This window comes from Pinus tabuliformis, chromosome 4_1 (genome assembly GCF_031772625.1).
Source record: "Pinus tabuliformis cultivar Carrire ecotype Pingquan chromosome 4_1, CPIR1, whole genome shotgun sequence".
Classification (NCBI taxonomy): domain Eukaryota; kingdom Viridiplantae; phylum Streptophyta; class Pinopsida; order Pinales; family Pinaceae; genus Pinus; species Pinus tabuliformis.
This window is the reverse complement of record NC_142303.1, coordinates 992679367-992690974: the sequence shown is the minus strand read 5'-3', so window position 1 is coordinate 992690974 and position 11608 is coordinate 992679367.

Sequence of the window (11608 nt, the reverse complement as noted above, 5' to 3'; positions counted from 1 at the left end):
ATTTAGATTTATTTCAACTATTTATTTGGGAAACTAGCCACTTAAATATGTTTTCTTCTTGCTCTATTTTTCCATACAAAAGGTTGATTTGCAAAGGACTATTCCACACACTGAATTTATGAATTTATATATATTTGTTTGGCCATTAACTTGTTGGTCAAACAACCACTCCCTTGATGTCTTTTGCATGTTATATTTCAGATCTACATGTTAGAACATTGGGACCAAATACTATGGACAACCCCCTAAGGTTGGCAAGCACCAAGCCAAACATAGAGGGAGATTTGCTAGTGACACTTAAGGCATACTTTCCTATATGTTTGTTGATTTCCACTATTGATTTTTAAAGTTTACATCAATTTACAAGGTGTATAAATCAATGCTAACACTTACCAAAGATGTTTGATGGAGGGGCAACTTTGACCTAAATCAATCCACATAAATCAATTTTAGTTAGTAGTTTTGGGCACAAAATAATAGTTTTATGACTTTGATTTACTCTTACAATGTTGTACTTTTGCCTTATTTTGACAATGCTGTGACTTCAACATTGTTGCGATAATTTTGGGACTCCACCTTATTACCATAATGTCGTGAAACTTCCATTGTTGTTATAATTCTACAACTCCGCCATCGCTATTACAATGTTGCAACTTTGTTACAAAACTATGAATCCTGCCTTGTTATGATTCCATGTGTCTTTCTGTAACAACCTTGGTGAAAATTCCAAGTAATAAAAGTTAATAAAGGCAAAAATAATAACCATGGTTGATGGGACAGTTATTCCAAGTTGAATGTTGGGAAAAACATCCTAGTGTGGGTGTTCATCGGTTTAGTATGCCTAAAGGAAATTGTCAAAGACAATGGCTAAGGCTTTGGAAAGGCAAAATGGCCTTTTTGGATCATTTATTTATGAAAATAATGGAAATTAGGAGAAAAGGAAGGTGAAAGGTCACAAGTTGCATGTGAGGAGGAAAATGAAGGAAAATAATGGAAAATGAAGAAAATAGAGGCCTAATTGATAAAAAGGCTTCTAAGGATCAATTTGTAACCTTTTGTCAATTCAGTTTTGGTCCTCTCTCATTATTCTCTCTATTTCTCTCACTCTTGGACACTTAGAGCCTTCTTGGAGCATTTTGGCATTGGATCAAGAAAGGCAAAGAAGGCAAGAGGAAACAAAGATCAAGTAAGGAAGAGTAGGATCAAGCAACTACAACAATATTCTTTGTAGGTATCAATTTGCATGTGTATTTTCCTTGTTAGATTTCCCACACATGGTATTGTGTGTGGTTATTTTGCTGTTATGGCATGGGTTTTTCTAGGTGTGACTGTGTTTTTAGCCTAGCCTTACCAATTCTGAATAGCCATGGTGTGATGGGGTTCTCATGTTTTGGTTGAACTAGATTTCCAGATGGATTTGAAGTTGAGTGAGGTGGATCTGTGAATGATAGAGCACATGGCCTAGTGGTCACTAAACGAGACTGTGGATCACGGTAAAGCAGCTAGCCTAGTAACCCCTGAGCCAGATTGTGAGTTGGGGTAAAGCCAGGATTGTGTTGCCTCGGCGGGCCTAGGAATCCTTTCCGGTGAATGTCAGGATATACGGTAAAGCCAAAAGGTGGATTGCTTTCCATTGGGCCTAGTAATCCCGAGTTGGGATATGCGGTAAAGCCTGGAGAGTGGGTCTCAGTTTAGAGCCTAATGATCCGGTGTGGATTGCGAGAAAGCTTGAGAGACTAGGAGATAGGAAAATTCCTCATGGTGTAGGTGGAGAAATCCGGTGGAATCCATGCTTGTTTGGCCTAGTGATCGGGTGGAGATCATGGTAAATCCTATTATTACATGTTCATTGTGTTGGCCTAGTAATCAAGGATGGATTAAGGTAAATCATGGTTTTTATTGATGAGGGTGAGCTGGTTTAGCCTCGGGATGCCCTGGTTGGTTCTTTTCATTTGAGTCCCACATTCATGCTTGGAATATGGCACGAGGGTGAATGATTGAAGAGATATGTGGCTCAGCCATTCTATGGTGAGGTGGAACGTGGTAGTCCCATCCCAGGTTTGGATTTTGCATCATCAATATGAGGCCATTTCTCCTTGTATTTCTATGAGTATTATACCTGTTTATATGTGGATCATTTGGCTGTGATTTCCTTGGTATTGCGGTTGTTATTATGTTGGTTATGTATGTGTTTTATGGCAGTGGCTATGTATGGCTATCATAATGTTTTTACTTGTAAATGAATGAACAATATATCTATGACCTAATAGATGATAATGCAACAAATGATATAAGGCAACAATGCTTCATAGCGATTCTTAGATAAGTATGAGACCCCTATGCTTAAATCTATTATTTACACATGTAGATTACATATTCGTGATATGTTTGACAAAATGTTTATCATGGCTAGTAGGGGTCCGGTTAAGGGCTTGTTGAAGTATTTACATTTGCGTCATTGTTTCCTTGTTATCTCTTTGTTCTAAAGGTGTCACTTAATTCTAGGCAGTGACTTGGGCTTTGGGCTTGAAAAAGTGGCTTAAATCCTAGGGACGCTAGCACAGCACTGGGAAAAATAGTTCCTGGACGTTGTCAGGTCTTTATCATGGGAGCGTACGGGGGTCAAGTGGTCTAAAACCTCAGTGGAACGCAAGGGCTAGCTACCTGAGTGGTTGGGATGGTTCCTGGGAGTCCTGTAGTTGATGCGGAAGGTTTGTATGTTGTGTTTCTGTCAATTCCACTCCCTTAAGGCCGCATAGGAGGTTGAATCTAATCATAGTAGCCTCTCGCCACATGTTTACCCCGGTTGTTCGGTTACTTGGGTAGATGTGGGAGGAGGGTGTTTCAGAGTGGTATCAGAGCATGGTTCATGCCTCGTACTGGATGGGCTGTGTGTTGGTCATGCATTCATGTCGTTTGCACATGTGTTAATCATTCTTGTGGTATATGTGTTTGTTGCATATGCATGGTGTCAATCATGGTTGTAGTGATGTCATCATGTGAAAGAGGATGTTGTTATGAAGTATGTTTTCATGAGTGTATGATTGGTTACATGTTGTTTATGCTTGTGTATTGTCGGTATACGTTGGTATGGTTGTTGTTTTCATGCATAATGTCATGGTATGTGTAGTTGATATGGTCATGCATTGATGCCTGGACTCTAGCTAGACTAATGGTTACATGGTTATATGCCTATGTATTATATGTTTATACGTTGTTATGGTTATGTTATGCATGTATCACACTGATTCGATGATCTTGCAGATGAGATATCCTCCCTGAATTATGCTAAGGTACGTTGGTTTTTTTAATTTGGTTTAGATGACATAGTATGCCTTGTGGGAAAGAGATCAAAATGACTAATAAGATGGTAGACTATAAAGACTCTCCCTATGAATTAGATGAGTAGCGTGGTGTTGGGCACTCTTTTGATTTGGCAGACACATTGAGAAGCTTGAAGGAAGAAATAAGGAGTTGTTGTGAAAGTTTGGATGCCCAAATTCCTATTGCAGCAACTAATTACGTTTCTCCTATTTGTTAATTACTGATCCAAATTATTTATTGTTTCCTACAGTAAACACTGAAACAAATACACTACAACCTTCACCATTTAATTAAAATATGGAAACAAGAAACTGAACAAGAAAGAAAATACAACATAGTGACACCATTATTTTTGGACAAATGTCCCCGGAAAAACCCAATGTGGGAAAACCGGTGCAATAGTTCTGAGGGTTTTATTATTATGCAATAGTAATTTATGAATAAAATCTATAGATGCCTTCCCGAAAATCCAGTTACAAATAATATCACTAATAGGGAGATAAGTGAGGTTACCTCACACTATCACTGGAAATCCCTGCTGATCTAGCCATTGAATGAACTACCCCTGGCTACTTCTGCGCTGCCTCTACGCAATCACTGCATCAACCCAGCGTCACATCCTCTGGGGACTACATCACTCCTCCTAACTGATCGATTTTCCTCTGATATTCTAACTTCTGCTCTCTCTGTCTCACACCCTAGCTTCCAGCTATAGAAATCGATATCCTCAACAAATTTTTGTATTTCCTCAAGGCTCTGCACTACCTCTATGTGGCTTTGCGTCAACCTCTCTGGCTTTCCGATGCCTCTGTTGGATATCTCTCTCTTCTCTGCTGAGTATTCTCTGACCGGGAATGATTTCCCTTCGAATACTATTGTTGCCCCTCACTGTAAAATATCACTATTGAAAATATCTCTGATAGCTGCTTTGCTTCAGAAAATCAAACCTCTGATCTCCCCTCTATGTGTTCTCCAAGTGCCCCTTAAGCCTCTTCTTATATCTTTCTATTGGACAACCAACGGCCCAGATTAACTTCTAATAAATGACTTAGATCATTTTGGCTTGATCCTCGTCTTCTTATAGAAGTTACACCCAAATTTTAGACTAATACCCATTAATTATTTTAATTTCCTAAGTTTAGACTTAGGCTTCCTTTAAAAATAATTAATTATTTTGATAAAATTGTCTCTGGGTGGAATTTCCCAAAAATATTTCTAGGTATTGGAGAATGCATGTGTCTAAGCCTCCCTGCAAATTTTGAGACTTAGAGCACATCCGATGCTATAAGAAATCAACACTCCCTCTTAGCGAGGAATGTGCTTTAGCAATGCAACCTGCTTAAGCATCACTATGTTCTGTAACATCTCCTTCTGCGCTGCTGATGTCTGACATGTTGTCCACCAACTAATGTGCAAATGTTGCATTTGTACTACTTCTAACCCTGCCACTGTCAACACTACATTTGTACTACAACTCCCTCTCAATTCTGCATCCATGTTGTTGCTGGCACTGCCAGTGCCAACTGCATCTGCTCTACAACCTTCTCCAACTATTGCTGCTATTGCATCAACAACAAAAAGGCATCCCAAATTACTGAAATGGTGTTCAATATGATGCATCTCGTCACTGAAGTTCTGACTGTTGTTAGTCTCTACGCTGACCCTCTTAAGCCTTTGCATTGTTGCTGACCTCTACTTTGTGCCAACTGCATTGTTGTCAACTCTGCTTTATGCTGCTCAGTATTTGGTGCTCCTAGCCACTACAACTGTCAGTCTAGCACTACTCTGCACCAACTAACATTGGTCCATCCTACTACTTCTGATCTAGGATCCCATAGCAAGGAATTGATCTGAGAGGTTGGCTCCTCAAGGATCCTGCCCATCTACAGTCCTTTCGAACTACAACTCTAAATCACCCCGCCTCCCTCCTGGAGTTGCCTAGGCTGTCATGGAAAACTCATCCTCCTCGATCTTCATGGCTACAACTTTCGGATCATGCTTCTCATATTTCTCCTTCTTCCTAAGAGGACACTGTGTTGCGCAATGACTGAATTCACCACACCTGAAGCATTTGATCTTCAAAACATCTTTCCTCTTCTCCTATTTCTCCTATTGCCCCTTGGATGTGAGGGCTGCATTCTTTTCCTCCTCCTTGGGCTTCGACCCACTGTTTCCGTTTCTGTCAAGTTTACACTTGACTAAGTCTCTCCTCAATTCATCTTGCTTAAGTGCTACCCACATTTCATCCCAGTTTGGCAAAGTTGCCCTGCCCAGGAAGCTATGGAAAAAGACTTGCCACTCCTCAGATACTGAATTTAGGGCCAATACTACCATCTTGGAACCTTGAGGTGTTGACCCCATAACATTCAAATCATCTCGGGTCTCTTGAAGCTTTGCAATGAATGAATCAATGTGTTCCCCCTTCTACATCTGCATAGACCTCATCTTTTGCTCCAAGTACATCTTCCGTTGCTCGGAAGATTCTCGATATAACGTCGACAATGCATCCCACATCTCCTTGGTAGTGTTTCTTCCAACAATGTGACAGACTATATGATCCTTCACTCCGTCGAGGATCATTCTCTTTATCTTCTCCATTTCTCCCTTGTACTTGTTGAGCGGATTTGGATCTGTGGGCTCAGCTACCACATTGTCGATGTAGACTTTGATAAAATGCTTATCCAGAAGGAATGACATCCTTACCTTCCAGATCACATAGTTGGATGCACCATCCAAACTATCCCGATATATCAGTCCACTCGCTTCCATATCTACCAATCAAAAAAGTCAAATGACCTCCTCTCTCCTGTTGTTTTTCAGCAAATGAGAATTTGAATTCCCTAGCTAGGAATTCTCTAAGGAAGAAATTCCATCAAGTGTCTCTCTTCTTCCTTTTGACGTTTTTCTACCCAGCAAATGCCTGTAGAAAACTGCATCCCACTAGAAACCCCTCTTCATTGAGGATTTTGCTGTGCTTCTCCCTCTATCGCTGACATATTTTGATCTAGAAATCCTACCTCTCTATCGACTCACTCAGAGAGAGATTTACCACAAAAATATAGTCTTCCTAACCTGAACTACACAATCCCTTTGGGGATTTGAATTGCTGCCTCTGTAGAAATTTTGAACTCCCTCCCTCCTTCAGCGTTGGCCTCTTCTGACATTGTTCTCTCGTTTCACCCGCAACATTGATACCATGTGAAAATTTGGATGCCCAAATTCCTACTGCAACAACTAATTACGTTTCTCCCATTTGTTAATTATTGATCCAAATTATTTATTGTTTCCTACAATAAACACTGAAATGAATACAATGCAACCTTCACCATTGAATTAAAAAACGAAAACAAGAAATAAAATACAACACAATGACACTGTTATTTTTGGACAAATATCCCCGGAAAAACCTAATGCGGGAAAATTGGTGCAACAATTATGAGGGTTTTATTTTATGCAGTAGTATTTTTTTAATATAATCTCTGTATGCCTTCTTGGCAATCCATTTACATAGAATATCATTGACAGAGAGATAAGTGAGGTTACCTCACACTATCACTGGAAATCTTGGTTGATCCATCCACTGAATGAACTGCCCCTGGCTGCCTTTGCGCAATCACTACGTCAACCCAGCGTCACACCCTCTGGGGACTGCGTCACTCCTCCCGGCTGATCGATTTTCCTTTGAGATTCTGACTTCTACTCTCCCTGTCTCACACCCTAGCTTCCAACTACATAAATCGATCTCCTCAACAAATTTTCAGACTTCCTCAAGGCTCTGCGATGCCTCTGCATGGATCTCGGTCAGCCTCTCTGGCTCTGCGTTGCCTCTGTTGGATCTCTCTCTCTCTCTTGTCTGTTGAGTATTCTCCAACAGGGAGAGATTTCCCTTTGGATACTATCTTATCCCCTCACTGCAAAAGATCAGTATCGAAAATCTCTCCAACAGTTGCTCTGCTTCAAAAATTGAACTTCTGATCTCCCATCTATGTGTTCTCCAAGTGCCCCTCAAGCCTCTTCTTATATCTTTCTATTGGACAACCAACGGCCCAGATTAACTTCTAATCAATGGATTATATAATTTTGGCTTTCTCCTCATCTTCTTTTAGAAGTTACACCCACGATTTAGATTAATACCCATGAATTATTTTAATTTCCTAAGTTTAGACTTAGGGTCGCATTAAAAATAATTAATTATTTTAATAAAACTGTCTCCGGGTGGAATTTCCCAAAATATTTATGGGTATTGGAGAATGCATGTGTCTAAGCCTCCTTGCAAATTTTGAGACTTAGAGCACATCCGATACTACCAGAAATCAACTGTTGTGAGGCAAACAATGACAAAATCATACAGACACAAGAGAAACAAGCAGAGGTTAATGCTATACTTCTTCAAAGTTTGTCAGAATTGCAGCGACAAGGGCCACTTTAGATCAACTATGGACATGAGGACAAAACTAATGGGGCATATGGAAATAGGTCTCATGGTGGTTACAGGTCGGATAGAGATGACACGGTTAGAGATGGCAGATTGTTAGATACTCCAGATAGGAGAGGTGATGGATACAAGTATTATTCTAGTTCTGGTTCTGATAGGCATCATGATCGTCATCGTTATCATGCTACAGGAGGAGTGATAGAGGATACATTCTAAATGAGTTTAAGCAATAAAAGCCACATACTTTTGATGGAGATGTGAAGAAGTTGGAAGATGTAGAGGCTTGGATACTTGGGATGAAGAAATTCTTTGAGTTGCATGAGTACACAGATAATATGAAGGCCAAAATAACTATCTTCAGCCTGAGAGGTAAAGCAGACATCTGGTGGGAAGATGTGAAGTGGGTTAGAGACATCAGGACAGATGACTTGACTTGGCACGAGTTCCAGAGGCTTTTCAGGAAGAAGTACTTGTCAGAAAGGTACTACGATAGTAAGGCCAAAGAATTATATGAGCTAAAGATGGGATCAATGACAGATGAAGAGTACACGACTAAGTTCATGGATCTATTGAGGCATGTAACATATCTTAAAGATGAGAAGGCTAAATTTCAACGATTTTTTAGTGGATTTCCATTAACATTTAGAGATCGGATTGAGTTTGATGAGCCTCGGTCACTTGAGGAAATTATTGGGAAATTGAAGCATTGTTATGAATAGTCAAAGCATAAGAATAAATCCCAGAGAGGATGGAAAGGAAAAGACAAAGGCAAAGGTAAATGCTAGCCAAAAAGAGCAAGGCCTCATAATGCATATGAGAAAGAGAATGTGGCACCACAAAAGAGGTTCAATACAACTAGATAGGGACATGGGTCACAACAAGAACGTAGAGGTGATAGTACTGGTCGGTTGGAGTGTTGGACATGCGAAAAGGAGCACCTTAAGAGAGATTTTCCATAGAATCAAGGTGGTAGGACTCAAATATATAGTGCATAGGAGGCATAGACTATTGGGTATGTTGGTTAGAGTGTTCCTCGTATTTATGCAGCGTTGGATAAAAAACATGCAGACCATCAAGCATATATAATTGAGATGGACGGTAAGCTTTGTGATCAAGTTATTTCTCTTTTGATCGACCTTGGATCTAATTATAGCTATGTTAGTCTTGACTTGGTGGATAAGTATGGTTTGAGTAAGGAATTTCATGCAGAATATTGATTAATGAAGTTGGCTACAGGTACAAAGAAGCGAGTTCATCATTGGGTAAAAGCTTGTGCATTTGATTTGAATGGTATGCCTACCTCAACACATTTGAATGTATTACCGTTGGGATCATAAAATATGTTGTTGGGAATGGATTGGTTGTATCTTCATAAACCAAGGTGGATTGTTATGACAAAGCAATTGAGTGTGTGGATGACAATGGATAACCAAGAGTCTTGCAGGGAAAGAAGAAAGCCACATTAGTTAAGATGGCGACAACTATGCAGGAAAAGCGCAGTCACAGGAAAGGGTGTGTTTTATTTGCCGTACATATTTCTAGTGACAAAGGTAAGGAAGTTGAGGATGTAGATGTTTTGAGCAGGTACCCAATTCTACATCAATTTCAGGATGTGTTTCCCGATGAGATTTTAGAGTTGCCACCTCACAAGGAAGTAGACTTTTCTATTAAGTTAGTGCTAGGGACAACTCCAACATCAAAAGCACATTACGGGATGAGCACACTTGAGTTGGTAGAGTTGAAGTTACAGTTGAAGGAAATGTTGGACAAGGGATACATTAGGCCAAGTGTATCACCTTGGGGTGCACCAATATTGTTTGTGAAGAAGAAATATGGTACTCTCAGATTGTGCATTGATTATAGGCAGTTGAATAACGTGACCATCAAGAACAGGTACCCGTTATCGAGGATTGATGATTTTTTTGATCAGCTGAAGGGAGAAGTAGTGTTCTCTAAGATCGGCTTGAGATCCAGATACCATCAGGTACACATCAAAGAAGAGGACATCTACAAGACCACATTTAGAACTAGGTATGGGCATTATGAGTTTGTCATAGTTCCATTTGGTTTGACTATTGCTCCAGCTACATTTATGTGCTTGATGAATGGTGTGTTACATCCGTATTTGGATAAGTTTGTTGTTGTGTTCATTGATGACATATTGGTATATTATAAAAATGAGGAAGAGCATGCCGAGAATTTAGCAGCAGTGTTGAGGTTGTTGAGAGAGAATCAGTTGTATGCTAAGTTCAACAAGTGCAGTTTCTTTCAGATTGAGGTACATTACTTGGGACATGTTGACTCTAAGGAGGGCATTACAGTAGGTCCAGAAAAGATAAAGGCCATCATGGAGTGGGTAGCTCCTAGAAATATGGATGAAGTGAGATCGTTCATGGGGTTGGAACGCTATTACAGGAGGTTCATCAGGAACTTCTCGTAGATTTCTTGTCCTATTACATCATTGCAGAGGAAAGGTGAGAAGTTTGACTAGACCAAGGAGTGTGAGGCTAGTTTTGAGCAGCTTAAGCAGTTGTTGACACATGCTCCAATGTTAAGGATTGTAGATCCGAATAAGGAGTTTTTAGTATGTACAAATGCTTGCAAGAGAGGACTTGGTGGAGTCCTTATACAGGATGGACAGGTGGTATTCTATGAGTCACGGAAACGAAATGAGCATGAGAACTACCCAACACATGATCTTGAGTTAGCAGTGATCATACATGCATTGAAGATGTGGAGGCACTATCTTCTTGGCAGGAGGTTTGTGATGATGAATGATCACATTGGGTTAAGGAATTTGTTTGACCAACAAAATCTGAACGCCCAACAGGCTAGATGGTTGGCCACAATCAGTGAGTTTGACTTCTAGATCATGTACATCAAAGGAAAGGAGAACATGCTAGCAAATGCTCTTAGAAGTCGGGTACAAGTAAATCACTTAGTAGCTATGAGCTCCTATGGGACAGACTTAGAGGATATGATCTTACAGGCAGGTTAGAAGGATGTAAAGTATATGGAGATTATGCATAGGTTGTAGTAGAGTACAGGTACATTTACATGTATAGGTACAAGTAGTAGTACATGTAGTGGTACAGGTGTAGGTGCACAGGATGTGGACTATTGTCTTATAACAGACAAATTGGTTAGATTCAGAGATAGGATATATGTGCCAAATAGTAGTGAGCTCAAGAAGGTGATCTTGAGGGAGTTTCATGTGAAACCATATTCAAGTCACCCAGGCTACCAGAAGACGTTGATTGCAGTGAAGAAATTTTATTACTGGCCGAATCTGAAGAAGGACGTAGAAAAGTTTGTGGCTAGGTGTATTGATTGTCAGCGTGTGAAGGTAGAGTGTAAGAATCCAACCGATTACAACTCCAGAGTGGAAATGGGAGGTAATTCCCATGGACTTTATCACAGGTTTGCCGAGGACAGTGAGACAACATGATTCCATCATGGTTGTTGTGGACAAGTTGACAAAGGTTTCACACTTCGTTCTAGTGAAATCTACATTCTCAGTAGCGATGTAGAATAGGTATTCATCAGAGATGTGGTCAGATTGAATGGTTTCCAAAGAAGATTGTGTTAGACAGGGATGCAAAGTTCACTTCTAAGTTTTGGAAGGAGTTGTTTGTAGGTTTGGGCACAAAGTTGCCCTTCAGTACAACTTATCATCCGCAAACAGATGGACAGACTGAGAGGGTCAACAGGATATTGGAGGACATGTTTGAGGATGTCCGTGATGCATTGAGAGCGAAAGTGAGAAGAGTATCTTCCACTAGTAGATTTCACTTACAACAATGGGTATCGAGAATCTTTGAGGATGAGTCCATTTGAGGCATTGTATGG